We start from the raw sequence: 16,050 nt of genomic DNA, 5'->3' as shown, positions 1-16,050 counted from the left end.
CATACTTAAATGTTATAATCTGTGAATTTATCAATCTCGGTTGGTCGGTTTTTACGCGAACCAAACCGATACCAATCAGGACTGAACATACTCGTTACAGCTAAAATACTACTTTCAAAATTATGAAGCTATGAGATATAATAATAATGATTTGTATATGTAAAATGCAAGAATATGAGGTAAAGATTGTGTATGACACATAAAACCTGTCAATTTCGCTTCCTGAGTGTCACATTAGCGATTAGCTGTAACGAATAGTACTCACTCATGACAATTACTCATCACAGCTAAAATAGCTAATTGTGACCCTTTTAAAGCAAAATTTACTATTTTTATGTGTCATACACAATCTTTACCTCCTCTTCTTGCTTCTAACATAAACAAATTATTATTATAATATCAAATGTTAGATAGCATTTCCAACCAACTCTGAAAATGTCATAGTTTCATATTTTTGAAGAGTAGTGTTTTAGTTGTATGAGTATGTTCAGGCCTGTTACCTATAACAAATAACTTTCTATTTTGGAAAACTTTGAATTTTTTAGTGATCATTGTGATTTTTTTATTGGCTCTGTTTTCAGTGCTCATTTGAATTTTTATTACAACTAAAAAGATATTTTCTCCTGAGCAAGCATGCTTTTTAGTAATTTCGCATTAAACTATGACAGTTATGCCTTCATTTAGTGAGTGTTTATTAGGCTGCCAATATTCGCGTTATTCATCTTTAACCGCTCCTTTACGAAAACCGTCCACATTTCAGCGGAATCGCGACACCTCAGAGGAAGAGATGAAATAATCGCTCCCATCATGCGGCGCACGCTGTGCAAACAAATAGGGTTACGCATTTTATGACAGATGCAACTGTCGCAGTCAAGCTGCATCTCGAGTTAAGTATACACGCGGTGCTGGGCTGTCTCGGGAGCGTGTGGCTCGTGCTGCAGGCGACATTTTTCACTTCGATAATCGCTTATCACTTAAGCACCGGAGTAATTTATGTTATTCTTGGGAGCTCATTACTTGTATGATGGAACCAGATCCTGACGGCTCTCTAGGAAGCAATTGTTTCTGTCATTTTTCGGTTTCATTTTACAGAAAGGAAAATTGTAAGCCTGTCATAATTCATTTCTCTTTGTTTTGCGAAGTGAGATACAATCGAACCTCATCGGGAGCACATGGTGCTTTGGCCCCGTGCCCATGCGAATAAACACTTTCCCTGCCAGCAGCGTCGTGTGTCAGAATCACATCATCCGGACGGCGACGCATGGCAAATCCCCGGGGTTGACGAAAATAATGCATGTATAATTAATTTATCGTTAATGGAAAGCCAACCCCGGACGTGTTCCAGGGAGTAAAATACGAGTCCAAAGACATATTAAATGCTTGTTTAACCATAAATAATTTCCTCCATTAATTATTGGAACCGGTTCGAACTGTCTTCACTTGCAACCACGGTCCATCCGAAGGGCAGCTTGACTGCTTCTGATCCCGTAGTCCGGGCGAAATCCTTAAAAAGTTATTAAATTTGAAATTAATCATCGTCGGAGCGAGCGTTTCCCCCCTCGGAGCACTGCTACTTACTACTGAACCGGGTTCCTTTAGCATTTTTTTTTGTTTTGGGGTCAAACTCCAATTGCCTTCCGCTTATTCGTCAGATCGTAATCATGATCATTATTGTTTCACCGTTAATCAATGCAGCACCCGAAAAAGTAGGCACTCATCGTGGCAGCCAAAACGACGTTAACTGCACAACCTATAATCATTTCCGTGGGATGTACCGACTGCGTGGCTTATTTTCAAGCGAGTTACGAGGAATTACTGCAAGGGGTTAATTTTTTGTTCAGGGGCTCCCGCAGGACTACAAACGGACTTGATTGGATTTTGTTTTTCGGTTTTCTGGTCCGGTGAAACTAGCAGCAAGCTCAAAACGTTTCGCCGGAAAAGTAGCAACAAGATTGATTTTTAATCAGCCCATTCATCAGTATTGTTTTCGGTTCGGAACAATCGGAGACCTGACCCATTTCGGCCCTCCGGGGTATTCAGAAGTCAATGGTCGGTATTTATGAGGCTCATCCGAGAGCTACTGGTTATAATGCTTTATGAGTGCATCATGTGCTTGCTATTAAGAGGTTTCTGTCAATTGACCACTTTGTCAAGCAGTTTTGGCGTGACTTTCTACCAGCGATTTCACAAAACTTGACCAAATAATTTATATTTTTTTATGAAACGCACAAATTTTGGCTACTTTTCTCGAGGTTCTAGAAGAAAAAATCTCAAAATAATGTTTTATTTCAAAGTTCGAGTGGTAGTAAACGTCATTTTAAGTGCTCGAATAAAGTGGTTAATTGGCGATTTTGTAATTTAAACGAGATCCTGACCTGCTTACAAAAACAATTCATCATATTGTTGAGCAGTTTTGGGACAACCTTCTGCCAGCGACTTCCAGAAAATGAAGCAATACATTCCATATTTTTCAAGCTTAGCATAATTACGACTCTCTTTTCTCAAGGTTCTAGAAGAAAACCTATCAAAATATTGTTCCACGGACAAGTTCGAGTGGAGGAAAATGGCGTTTTAAACTGCTCGAATGATGTGATTCATTGGGGATTAATAATGGTATGTCGATGCGGTCAAATGCTTTCCTGAAGTAAAGCGCTTCAACGTGCTTGCCACTGTCCGATGCTTTAAGAATGAAAGATGCATATTCTAGAAGATTAGAGGTAGTTGAGCGACCTTTAAAAAAGCCGTGCTGTTTACTTGTAATTAGATTTTTCACCTGCTGAAAAATATTGCCGTTTACGATTGATTCAAAAAGTTTTGGAATGCAAGAAATAATAGCAATTCCACGATAATTTCGAATGTCTGATTTTGCACCTGATTTGAAAATAGGTACCAAATATTTATTTTTTATTTATATGACTGAACATCAACAGGCGTTATTTGCCCCAATGATGTAACTTAAACTAAACATGAAAAGTAATAAAACAAAACATCAATAAGTACATAGATAGTCATCTCGTAAAAAAAAGGAACATTACTAAACAAACTAATCTGATCTAGAAAAAAACGAACTAAACCTCCGGCGAAGCAGCTGGCGAGTCAGGTCAAAATCAAACAGTGCGGAGACCCTATTGAAGAGTTTCTATAAACCACGGATTGCACCGAACATGCTATAATTAGTTCGCTGTATGGGCAGGCGCAGCATTGAATTATTCCGTAGGGCTCGGGTTTGAACATTGATGTCAATTTGCTCAAGGAGGACAGTCCTTGCAAAATATCCGCAATTAACAATGCCCTTGCTGTATCTCTTCGGACTGACAGGCGCTCCAGATGGATCAGTTGCAAACGACTTTCGTAGCTAGGCAATCGGAAGGGACCCGTTCACGGCAGTTTACGTAGCGCATATCTCAGGAACCGTCGCTGAACAGACTCAATTCTTTCAACACCATTGTTGTAGTGAGAAGTCCAGACAACCGAGCAGTATTCTAATATGGAGCGAGACAAGAAGCAGTACAACGATTTAAGGCAGTAGATATCCGTGAAGTCTTTGGCAATCCTGAAGATAAACCCTAGAATTCTGGAAGCTTTGTCGACGGCGTGCGAGATGTGCTGCTTGAAAGAGAGTTTTGTATCCAGAATCACGCCTAGGTCCTTAATTTGGCTGACGCGCTCAATTTCAGTGCCTAATAAAACATACTTGAACATAATAGTCTCTTTCTTGGGCGAAAAAGAGATAACCGAGCATTTAGACGGGTTAACCTCCATACGATTCAGAATACACCAATCAGCAAAAGCATTCAGCTGACGTTGAAGGAAGCAACAGTCTTCAATTGAGGGAATTCGGAGGTAGAGTTTTAGGTAGAGGTTTAGGTGACTACCCTGAGGTATGCTGGATGTGGCAGCGAAGGTACGGGACTGGTGATCACCAATGACAACAGTAAGATAGCGATCGGTGAGGTACGACTGAAACCATTGCAAAAGGCAGCTGTGGATACCAAGCCTGTCCAGTTTAGCGATTGATATGCGGTGATTCAATTTATCGAAGGCAGCAGATAAGTCAGTATAAATGACATCCGTCTGAGCACGATTCGACGTAATGTTAGAGATGAAGGCAGTAAGGCACAGCAAGTTAGTGACAGTGGAGCGACCACCCATGAAACCATGCTGGTCGATGCTAATATACGGCTTACAGTGAGCGAGTAAAGGTTCCATAACAACGAGTTCGAACAATTTAGCAACAGCGCTAAGCGAAGTAATACCACGGTAGTTGCCAACGTCCTGTTTGTTGCCTTTTTTATGTACTGGAAACATGTGCGCTAGCTTCCAACAGGATGGGAAAACTCCGACGTCCACAGACCGTTGAAAAACGTGCAGCAGTGGAGACAACAAACTGTCCAAGTGCGTTTTGAGGAACGCCGATGGAATTCCGTCAGTGGAGTTTCGAGGAATCCCTGAAAAACATCTCGGGATTGATGTCAATTCTGCTCATAGTTTGGCCAGAGAGTGGTACGTAGCTGGCAGCCAGTCGGACATGGTCGTCACTGAGTCTCTCGTTCGTGAAGACACTAGCAAATTTTTCAGAGAGCAGCTGACAGATATCTTGCGTAGATGAAGCCAAGTTACCATAATGTGTCATAGACGACGGCACACCAGCTGCATGACGTTGTTCGTTGACAAACTTCCAAAACTGCTTGGGACGTGACTTAAGCTTTCTCTGCAATCCACGTCGATACTGAAGAAAGCACCGTTTCGCAACTCGTTTGTATCCGTGACTGATCCTGACATAGTGACGTTGAAGGGATAGTGTGCAGTACTTGATGAACTTCCTAAAAGCGGCTCTCTTTCTGGATTTGTCGATGGGTCGTATGATGTTGAATCTTTTTCGGAACGTGTCTGTCAATGATATATGCCAAGATATTGGAAATAGTTTGAGCGGCGGACTCAATGTCAACGGTGTCCAATAAGTCGTCCCAATCTAAATTGGAGAGTAACTCGGCGATACTACCATGGTCGGCGTTTCGAAAATCGTAGGAAACGGTGGCAGGGGAAATATTAAAATCATGCATCAGCTTAGTACTTAACGTCACCAGTAGTGGCGGGTGGTGACGATCCAGTCTCACCAGAGGAGTGGGCGCCTAGCATAAGAAAGGAGCCATGTCCTGGGCGCTTACAAAACAAAGATCCAAACTGCGGTTGTTCTGGTTAATAACATGGTTGATTTGAGAAAGAGTGCTGAGCTGTAATTGTCCAGAAGGAGCGAAGCGTAGGAATGGATGACAGAGTGATCCATGTCAGGATAGAGGAAGCCGTTTTTAGTTTTTTTCCATGAAATTCCCGGGAGATTGAAGTCACCAAACACAATAACTTCATCGGTTGCTTTGGCGGTATCCAGAACAGAGAAAACCGATTGGCAATGGGTTTCGATGAGATCACGCTCCCGTATACGGTCGGGAGGAAGGTAAACCGCACAGAGAAACAAGGTACGATCGCCCAGTTTAATCGGCGTCCACACCTGCTCTAAGCATGTCCAAGCTTTATTTTCTAGTAACCTCGCTCTAAACCTAGAATTTATAGCCACTAAAACACCTCCACCTTTAACTTTCCGACTATTAGCAGCATTCCTATCGCAACGGAAAACTTCATAATCGTCGCCGAACACCTGACGAGAGAGCGTGCGTGAATCCAACCATGTCTCCGTGAGAATAATGATGTCGTAGCAAATATCCGAGGTAGCTACGCGAAAATCGTCGACATCACAGTTGATACCACCGACGTTCTGATAATACAGCAGCAAGTCAGAAGGAGCAGGTATAGTTTCAATACGTCCTAGAGTCTGAGCATCTTGCGAAGGATGCCTTGATGGTGCAGGCGAATATTGACTGGAAGCAATGAGCGGATCAGAAGTCGTTGAATCGATAACAGAAGTTGACTTGCCTATGCTGTCGAGTTGGAAGACCCCTGCACTACTCCCACACGCAGGGCCGGGACGACTGCTGAGCGCTGGCTGGAATGGCTCGACTGTGGTGGGAGGTACAAGGGCTTCCATGAGGCCAACTTCGGTGCGTCCCAGTGTACAGCTGCCTAACTGTGGCTGATAAGAAAAGCCAAATGGAATTTGCTGGACTGACAAAGAGTTTGGATGAAGTTCGGTAGAGACAAGTGAAACATGTGTCAAATAATGGCAAATGGCAATGAAGAAACCGGCCATTCAGGAACAGGTTGGTTGACGAACTCTGTGCAGCGATGTGATTTGTCACTTATTATGTCATGGCGTTGTTTTGGTGATCCGGGTAATTGGGTGACTCCATGCTGGGGGATAAATTGGCATTTGGCGTTCGAGAAGGGTTCAAAAAATTTGTAACATTCCTGTTGTCCTTGAACTCACGGAATAGTATTCCCTTTGGCCACGTTGCAGTCGAAAGAGCCTTTGCTTTCAGCTCAGGACTCATACCGTGTTTGAACGAAATGAATGACAAACTGCTGACATTCTTACCATTGGCGACTAGTCTGAATGTCTCAACGTCATTTATTCCTAACCTCTGCATCGCCAGTTCACGTACTTGCTCCACTGTGACGTCACGAGAGATACGCGAAAGGTAGAGCCAAAATTTCTGCCTTAGAGGTGGTACAGTAAAAGTGCCGATGGATGGAAATATTAAGCTTGCAGTTCCACACATCAAATCCTGTTGACGGCATTGCACTGGAATTGATCAAAGCGGTGAAGTTCAGACGAAGTTCACTTTTGAGTTCATTCATGCTTTCCGACTTAATTCTTTGAACGATCTCAGTATGATCGCCAAGGACATGTTCTTGCCCAGCCTCATAAGCGCCAAAATGTTTGCAACAGTTTCACCACGAGCTCAACAAAAGCTCGCAAGCTTCAAAACTTTGCTGGTAGATGGCGCTTTGGAAAAAAAAAATCGCGTGACGTTTGCTTAGGAAAGTGTTTGTAAGCAATGCTCAAAATGCTTCACTTTCACTTTAAAACAGCTCCACGAAAACACAACACACCGAAAGAAATTCACGGCACTTGAATGCAGTAGCACATAAACTGACGATCGAACGATGAAGCTATAATTTATAACCATAATAACAACATAAACAAGTGCAAGTTATTAACGACTAAACGCAGCGGTATACGTAGCTAACAGTCTTGCCGTCCATGTGTTGATGATGATTTCCAAATTTCAGGGAATTTTCCATTTTTCAGAGACATGTTGAAAAGACGCTCTAGAGGAAATGCGAGTTCATCAGAAAGGTTTTTCAAAAATATGGGTGCGATGCCGTCAGGTCCAGATCCTTTCGACGCGTTTAAGATTTTTAGTGCATTGAGGACTTCATGTTGAGAAAATTGGTTGACAGAGATGTTTTTAGAAATTTCAGGGAGGAATGCAAAGAAATCGCTGTCACGATAGTCTTCGAAAAATGTGGTGTATACTTCTTGGAAGAAATTTGCAAAGAGATTGCAAATTTCAGAAGAATTCTCACCTATATTTGCATCCAAATTCATTCGCGAAGGAAATTTGCTACTTTTTAATTTCGTATTTACATAATTCAAAAAGATCTTAGGACATGACTCGACTTCATTTTTGACTTTGCGGTTATAGTCCTCATATGCAGAGTTGATGGCTGTATTTAATTGGTTGCATAAGTTGTGATAGTTTCGCAAATTGGTATCAGTTTTTTTTTTTCCTTTTTGTATAGTTTATGGGCTTTCTGTTTTTTTATTCTTCAAATTTTTCAGTTGTGGATTGAACCATCCGGGTAGTTTATTGTTTTGTGTTCGTCTTCTTTTTTTTTGATGGCATAGTTTCTAAAATTAGGCTTTGAAGAATTGAGTGAAATTTTTCTACTTCAGTATCGACATTTCCTTCAATACTTATTAAATTTTGCCAATTTATTGTACACAATCTACGTTTGACTTCTTCGTAATTTGCTTTATGGTATTCCGGCACTTCCTCGTATTCCCAGTCGCTGGAGGAAGAAGAATATTGTAATCACTCCCCTACCTGATTGTGCTGTTAGTTTCAGAGATCAATCTTTTATACGCGAGAAATCGATGATTGAAGTCATTGTTTACAAAAACTGTTACGCCAAAAACTCAAATAAGTCCGGACGTAAGGGTTCTACGCATCTTTGTGTGCTGTGGTTTATTTTGAGGGGGATCTACTTAATTTTAGTGCTTTATTCTCAATCACCACTGGCGGTGCCATTAGTATTCAAGGGGGGGGGGCACGTGTCCCCTCCTTCAGACACTTTTACCCCAAATGTGGCAAGAAAATTTTGCCTGTCGCATTAAATTGTCCACATTTAACAGTTTATATTCCCTGGAGCCGTTAAAGCCAATCTCTATCAAAAATCGGTTTGACCAAAGAGTACTCACGTCACCTTTCGAAACTCGAGCTCTAACGTGTTGCATAAAATATTATATAAAATACAACAGCCTACACATTCCGCACTGTTTATGGACCATTCCGCATTTCATCGACTCCATACCTGACGATCTACTTAAGTTAAAAAAATAAGAAAATAAACATTAAGAAAGAGACAGAAAGACTACCCCGAACAGAGCTTGTAAATGTCATGAAAATGTTATAAAGAAAAATGTCATTACATTGATCATGTAAAAAAGTAATTTACCCACGAGGTAGGGTAAGGTGAGGTAAAATGTGTCCCGGGGTAACTTGAAGAACAGCATTTGTTTCGTACTATTCAAAGACTAATTGATATAAACAGTTTCCCAGATGATAGTGCAGCAGCTTTTCTAGTCATTCTTGGTGAAAACCCATTATATTTGCTCATGGTTTTTGGTCGTTTTTCGAAGAACATTCTATCATACAACTTCCAAGCCTTCGGGATCATGGATGCTACCTACTTTTGACTCCGTATTGGTTTCATCTGGAGTTTTATTAAATGTCTATTGTTCGTTTCTTGCTTTGACACATTAGACCCAAATGTTGGCCTAAATGTCCCTAATATTGGGTTCATACACACATTTCGAAGGAACGCATGTTTTGTCAATATTTCACCAGCAACCAAAAATATTAATTTGTATTGTTCAGATGACGCACTGTTCTATGAAAAATGAAAAACAGGATATTTTTATCGATGTGACCAATCTTTAGCTCCATAGGCTAACATTAGCGCCATTCCCCCTAGGCTACAAAAGGAGCACACAATTTGTTTGCCATCTTTCAAGATTTAAAAGTTAAAAACGTAGAATAAAATTCTCTCAAAAATTCATAAAGGCAACATTTTATTTGGTCTGAACCTGCATGTATAAATATCACGCAGAAATGTCCCCTTCGAGGACATTGCCACTTATGCCACCAGATTTACAAACATTGACAGTGAACCAACTCAAGGTTCACCGGCACCGTAAACACGTTTTTAACTACCGGAGCATCAAGCTCAACCAAAACAGAAAATTAAGCATCTGGAGTCAAGAAACAAAAACCGAAAAAAATATGCGGGCTTATCCCACCCATTCCTACCATCCGACCGACCATCCATCCATCCATCCGTCCACAAAAAAGTCAACGGCCCCATTTGTAACAGAAAGCAGAAGCAAATACGTTATTACCCGAAACGGTTTCTCCATTTGCCTGAAAGTGTAACGAATAAACTCGAGCAAACAAATCGTTAACTCTTCAATTTTACTCCGAAGAGGGGCAGCAGTAGCAGCAGGATTCTCGAGGCGCACCTGAACCGGCATATTTTCGAGTTCAAAACCGCGCACAAGTCAACAACGGTCGCGCCGCATTAAGGGTCAAGCGAGAATCCTGTGCGATGGGGAAACCACCGTTTGGGGATCATAAAAAGGAGTGATACCTTGGCGAAAAAGTGTTCTGAATTGAATGCGAGAGTCCTTTGCTTGCGATCTTCCGAACCAGTAAATGGGGGAGTGGTGGAGGCGGGCGGTGGGGTTGGCTCGTGCGGAACGGGTCATGGGGGCTTCACCTTCGACTGAGGCGTCCGTCGTTTACTTGCAGCTTTCGAAAAGACAGGTGTGTGTCCCAAGTCATGTAACGTGCCGCGTGCGGCTGGATAGGATGGAAGGAGATTCGCTCTCTTCGCGGGTTGTAAGTGTGTCTCTGTCTTTTCCACTCTCTCGATTGAATTGTGAGTGGAGCGGGGTGGAAAATAGGGTTTTCAGCGTTCGTGCTACATAACTTGTGATTTTCTGCAAACACTCTGCAAGCTCTTCAATTAGTCAACATTGTTACCGCATCCGATGTATGACCGCGCATTACCGCAAATAGAAATGATTGATTTATTCCCTATTCCACCTAGGAAATTTCCATCAATCATTTAGTACCCGTGTTTCATAGCATCAGCGACTGAAAATCAAAAGTTGTAATGCTCTAGTCACCCTAGCAGAGCGACAAGGAACAAGGAAGCAAGCAAGATCGTCTTACAAAAGGACACCAACCGTCGTTGTGTCGCTTGCTCGTGGTCCTCACCGTCATCGTCATCGGTCGTAATGTGCAATGAAAAGCCACCACCATCAGAATGCGGAGCAGGCAGAACATAATGATTTTAATAATATTCAAGAAAGTTGGTACCAAGGATTCACAGCGCCTCTACAATGAGAGGGGCAAAGAGGGGAAGATCCTGGATGACCGTTGTTTTTTTTTATGGCAGCACATGGCACACGGCGCACATTGCTCGGGTGGCACGAGCTCGGCATCAGTCACTGTAGGAGTGTAGGTAGGTACTTACCTCGGACCTACCCCGCCCGGCAGTCAGAGTGGAACGAAGAGAAAGACACAAAAGACGAGGATAAAAATATGACTTCAATTAATTCACTGACCGTTTAAGGAGTTTGGTTGTTGCCGAGCAGTTCCTTCCGAAAATGATTAGAATCTCGACGCTAATTAAAAATCGGACCAATGGGGAACTTTCTTCCTATTGGCAAGGTTGCAAGTGCTGATTCCACACTAAACAACTTTTTTTTCGGAATGATTAAATCAAGAGATGTAAGTTACAATCATCAATTTTGCGATCGCAGACTCTCAGGAACCGAAATAGCAACACCTTCTTGTATCTTAGAAATTTGATCATAATATCTAATGAGTTCATACCTCAGATTTTTTTAAAACTTTAATGAGTATTTGCAACCTTGCTTATTGGTGGATTAGAATTGAATATGAGCAGACGGACAGTAGTCAAAGCAGGAGCAAATGTGGTTGGTGACTGTGGTTCTATTTGGATCGTGCCCGGAGACCTCACATTCGAAGAGATAAAACTAGTAGAGAAAGGAAATTTTGCCTTGCTGCAGCTTGGTCGCTTGGAAGATCAATTTATTGAGATAAGCTAAAACAAATCAGAAAACAAAACTTCAATTGGGTGCAGAGCAGAGCGGGATATCCATGTCTAGGGACTGAGCAAGCAGGGAAACACAACGATTTCCAATCGCTAGCTGGGAGAAGCGCTTTATCAATGAACTTTTACATTGCGATTGGAGCTGCATTATGGCGCTCTGGAGGAGGCAGGTAGGCAGGCATGCATTTCTGAATGCGATGACTGTTGTTCCGCATGTCAGCGATTGTGCGCGCCTTGTTTCGGGATGCTTTGTTGAAATGTAACAGAGCAGGGCAGGGCTCAAGGTGTTGGCGTAGTAACCATCATATAACATAATATCCACATATTATGCGGAGCTTGAGCCTCAAAAGTTATTTTTTTTGCGATTGGAAGTGTTATACATGAACATCGATCTGTCAAACTAGTTCGAACAGTTTTCAAATGACCCATAAAACCCAGGGGCTAGTCGAAGTATTGCAGAAAATGCTCAGTATTCTGCATTTTCCCCTTCAACAACACTTTATTACTACTGAACAGTGTCTGTTTCTAACATTTAACATCACAAGTAAGAAGTAACGCTTCAACCCAATGTAGATGAAATGTGTTTGTTTTGAAAATCTACGCTGTTTCGCTCGTATGTGATGAACAAATGAGTTCATTATACATCGACGAATCCGCGTTTGTTGATATTCATCAGTGCTTGATTATCCAACCCAAAATTGTTAAAATCAGAAGCGATCCTCAAAAGCAAAATAATCAAATTCATTTTGAGCCCAGCGCCTAAGACCTAATTATTATCATTAATTCAGCATGAGGAAATAATTTGCCATCGATCTGTGTGTAAAAACCAACACGACACCTTCTTTAGCCAAGGGGCAATCAACTCTGCACACTGTGTCGAAACACAGCATGTCACACTGTTCAGCAAATCTAACCACACTTTGACAAGTAGGACATACGCAATATAATATAAAACGGCATCACAGTTGAGTGTTGATGTTTTTCCAATCTTTGCTGAGGTGTACTCAAGAGGTAAGACAGTTCCTAATCATGAGCAATTTTGGAGTTGTTTTGAAACGCTGTCCAGACTGGAGAGTTATAACATGTTATAACGGTTGTCAAATAATTGCAACACAGAGACCACCATCAAGATAGCGCTATAACATGTTATAACTCTGTAGTCTGAACGTACTATGAGACACCTCGAGTAACTCACATTGCATTCTCACTTGTCACATTCACTGTCATTTGCATTCTCACTTTTCACATCACAGCAACATATGACGGTGCAAAGTCGAATAGCTGCTGTGAAGCAAAACAACAACAAAAAACCGGCTTGATGTGGCAAAAGAACTCGATCCACCTGACCAAACACTCCAGATCCGGCAAATTATACGTACCCCGTCGTCCTCCGATAATCGTCGAAGCGCTTCCGTTCCCATCGCTCAACAACCTGCTGCTAGATGAAACTGCGATCGTGAAAAATGGTCCGTTTTCTGCGATACATCACCGAGATTCTGCTGCAGCCTGTGGGAGACGCAAGTGGATTAAGATGGAGAGTTACCACAATGGCGCAGATTCTCCCAAGAGGTAAGTAAAGAAAATGGCAAAGAGTGAAATTTTAGTGCAGTGATTTTAAAATTGTTGTGAAGAAACACTACAATTTATTTGAGAACCGAATAGTAAAAAGATGAGAGGCGAGCAAAAGTGTTACATTTTTTTTTGAAAATTTGGTCAGCCATCTTGGAAAATTGTAAAATCGTGATAGTATGGATGCTATTATTCTCTACCGACGGAAGGGCGGTAAAGATAGAATTTTGTATTCGAATGTTTCCGACGGAAGGGCGGATTGCCATTATTGAATATAACCCCCCTAACCAGAGAGATAAGAGCAATGTTTGTGTATTCTTCGACGGAAGGGCGAAGATGTTAGGCTTTGATTACTGCACTGAATCGGAACATTTTAATTTCAATCATAAACCAAACCTGTGTTAAACTGTCTATTGCAAAGAGTCACAAACCAAGAAAAAAAAGGCTAAGAAGGGGGATCTTCAAGTGAATACCCGAAAGGCAGACAAACTGAAGACTTTGGTAAAGGAACTGGAAGAGGAGAAGGCTCGTGCTACAGCATTGGCAGCAGCATTGCAGAAGGAACAGAAAGAAAAGGCAGTTTTGCAAGCAAGCGTGGAGGCGATGCAATCAGCAAATAACGTCACGGACGAAAGGCAGCGTCGCCTTTGATGGAGCACCAAGGCCATCAAGTACGCGACGAGTTGAACCTTCAGTCAGCTTTCAGGAATCTCGCTTCGTATCATCCGTTAACCAGTTGTCAGTGTCGTCTTTGATGATACCTGAATGTAAGCCACTTGCGGAAGACGAAGAGATAAACAGGCACTCGTATGACATGTGGAAGGACCTCCTTGTTGACTCCATGAAGCTAGCCGGAATCGAGGATGAGCAGACAAAATTCATCCTATTCAGGATCAAAGCTGGACCACGCCTGCTGGGAATCTATAACAACACAAAATCAGCGGATAATGCACCTGATCCGAACACCAGTCCTTTCTCGAATGCGGTACATCGATTGAAGTCGTACTTCGGGTCAGGCTCCGAAATTATGTTGCAAAGGAGAAAGCTTGCGTTGATGACGCAGAAACGGGAGGAGTCAGATTTGACATTCGTCAACAGAGTCGCTTCCGTCGCTAGGCTATGTGAGTATTCTGGAGGTAAGATAGTTGGAACGGTTGCTGGCCATGCGCAAAATCGAGAGGTGCGCAAAGCAGCTCTGAGAATTCTCAATCGTGAAGGTTCAGTCACTGACTTAGTGGATGCAGTAAGAAAAATTGAGACCATACAGATCAACGAAGATTACTACAACTAAAAGCACGGCTCAAAGGAACCGGCATTGCTAGCCCCGATTAGAGCGGACTATCCACGGGATCAAGTTCTTCGGAATAGATTCCATCCATATCACGGAAACGGAGCCCCTCGGCTATCTCGTGGCCGTGCATTTGGCAATGATTCTCGATTTGAACAACGCCGTTATTCAAGAAGTGGGGAAGTTGAACAGCGACGAATGAATTTTAACCGACCACGTGAAGCAAGATGCTGGAGATGTGGAAGCGCATTCCACTCTCCATCCGACTGTCTGGCTATTGGAAAGTCGTGCCGGAACTGCGGTCAAGTAGGCCATTTCCAAAGGACCTGTCGTCTTCCACCTCAACCAGCGTCGATGAGCACTCGCAAATCGAAAAACCACGGAAATGAAAATTGAAAAGATAGCTGCAGTTGCTGTAGATACGATGGAAGCTGATGCAGAACCGGCAGAACACGTAAGTGGAGGCTCAGAAATTTGATTTGTTCTTACTGACGATATGATTCATATTATTACGTTTCACTGTAAACCTCTTTTTTAACAATGAATTTTAAATGAATTTGCTGGATGATTCTGGTTATGACTTTTCACACTGTGAAGTTTTTTTTCGTGAAAATCCGAGCTACTCGCACGCAAAGTTGGCAAAATCGCTAAAAGTTGCCAAATCAACCGTTACAAATGTAATTAAAGTGTTTGGGGAACGTTTGTTGACAGCCAGGAAGTCTGGATCGGGGGGAAATCGAAAACCGGAAGCCGCTGAGACGACAAAGAGAGTTGCCGGTAGTTTCAAGCGAAACCCTTAACTCTCTCTCCGAGATGCCGCAAATAAGCTGGGTGTATCGTCTACAACCGTGCATCGAGCCAAAAAACGAGCCGGACTATCGACTTACAAGAAGGTAGTGACTCCAAATCGCGATGATAAACAAAATACGACGGCCAAAGCGCGATCCCGGAGGCTGTACACGACGATGCTGACGAAGTTTGACTGCGTGGTAATGGACGACGAAACCTACGTCAAAGCCGACTACAAGCAGCTTCCGGGTCAGGAGTTTTATACGGCAAAAGGAAGGGGAAAGGTAGCAGATGTTTTCAAGCACATGAAACTGTCAAAGTTCGCAAAGAAATATCTGGTTTGGCACGCCATCTGTACCTGTGGCTTGAAAAGCAGCATTTTCATAGCTTCCGGGACTGTCAACCAAGAAATTTACCTAGCAACTTGAGGGAACGCAAGATGACACTAACTACTAAATCCTCAGATCGATCCGTTTTAAAAACACATAAATTAAATTAAAATATTCGAGATCTCGGCTCGCCAAGATGTCTCTAACGGGCCGCAAATGTTGTTTTCTTCGGGCCCTGAGGGATGCGGATAACTCGGATCTAGCAACACAATGGAGGGTGCATGACCAAAGCACGTGGTCGATATCGTGATAACCACTACCACAAGCGCACAAATTGCTGCCTGCGAGCCCGATTTGGAAGAAATGCGAGTCTAACGAGTAGTGATTGGACATGAGCCTTGATATAACACGTATAAAATCACGGCTCATGTCCAATCCTTTGAACCATGGCTTGTTCGACACCTGTGGGAGAATAGAATGTAACCATCTTCCCAGATCACTCTCATTCCATTTTTGTTGCCAGTTGGTGAGGACGTGCTGACGGGTAATTGAGAAAAATTCCGCAAAGGCGATTTGTCGATCCATAGCCTTCCATAGCGCCCACCTTAGCTAGCGAGTCCGCTTTCTCATTACCCGGAATTGAGCAATGAGATGGGACCCAAGCTAAGGTGATAGTATAGGAGCAGTTAGATAAAGTACTCAATTTTGCTCGGATTTCGGTCAGGAAATACGAGGAGTGCTTCATCGGCCTCA

This window comes from Ochlerotatus camptorhynchus, unplaced genomic scaffold, assembly GCF_037179485.1.
Source record: "Ochlerotatus camptorhynchus isolate MF236.1 unplaced genomic scaffold, CSIRO-AGI_Acam_v1.1 ptg000107l, whole genome shotgun sequence".
Classification (NCBI taxonomy): Eukaryota; Metazoa; Arthropoda; class Insecta; order Diptera; family Culicidae; genus Ochlerotatus; species Ochlerotatus camptorhynchus.
This window is presented reverse-complemented; position numbering follows the sequence as displayed.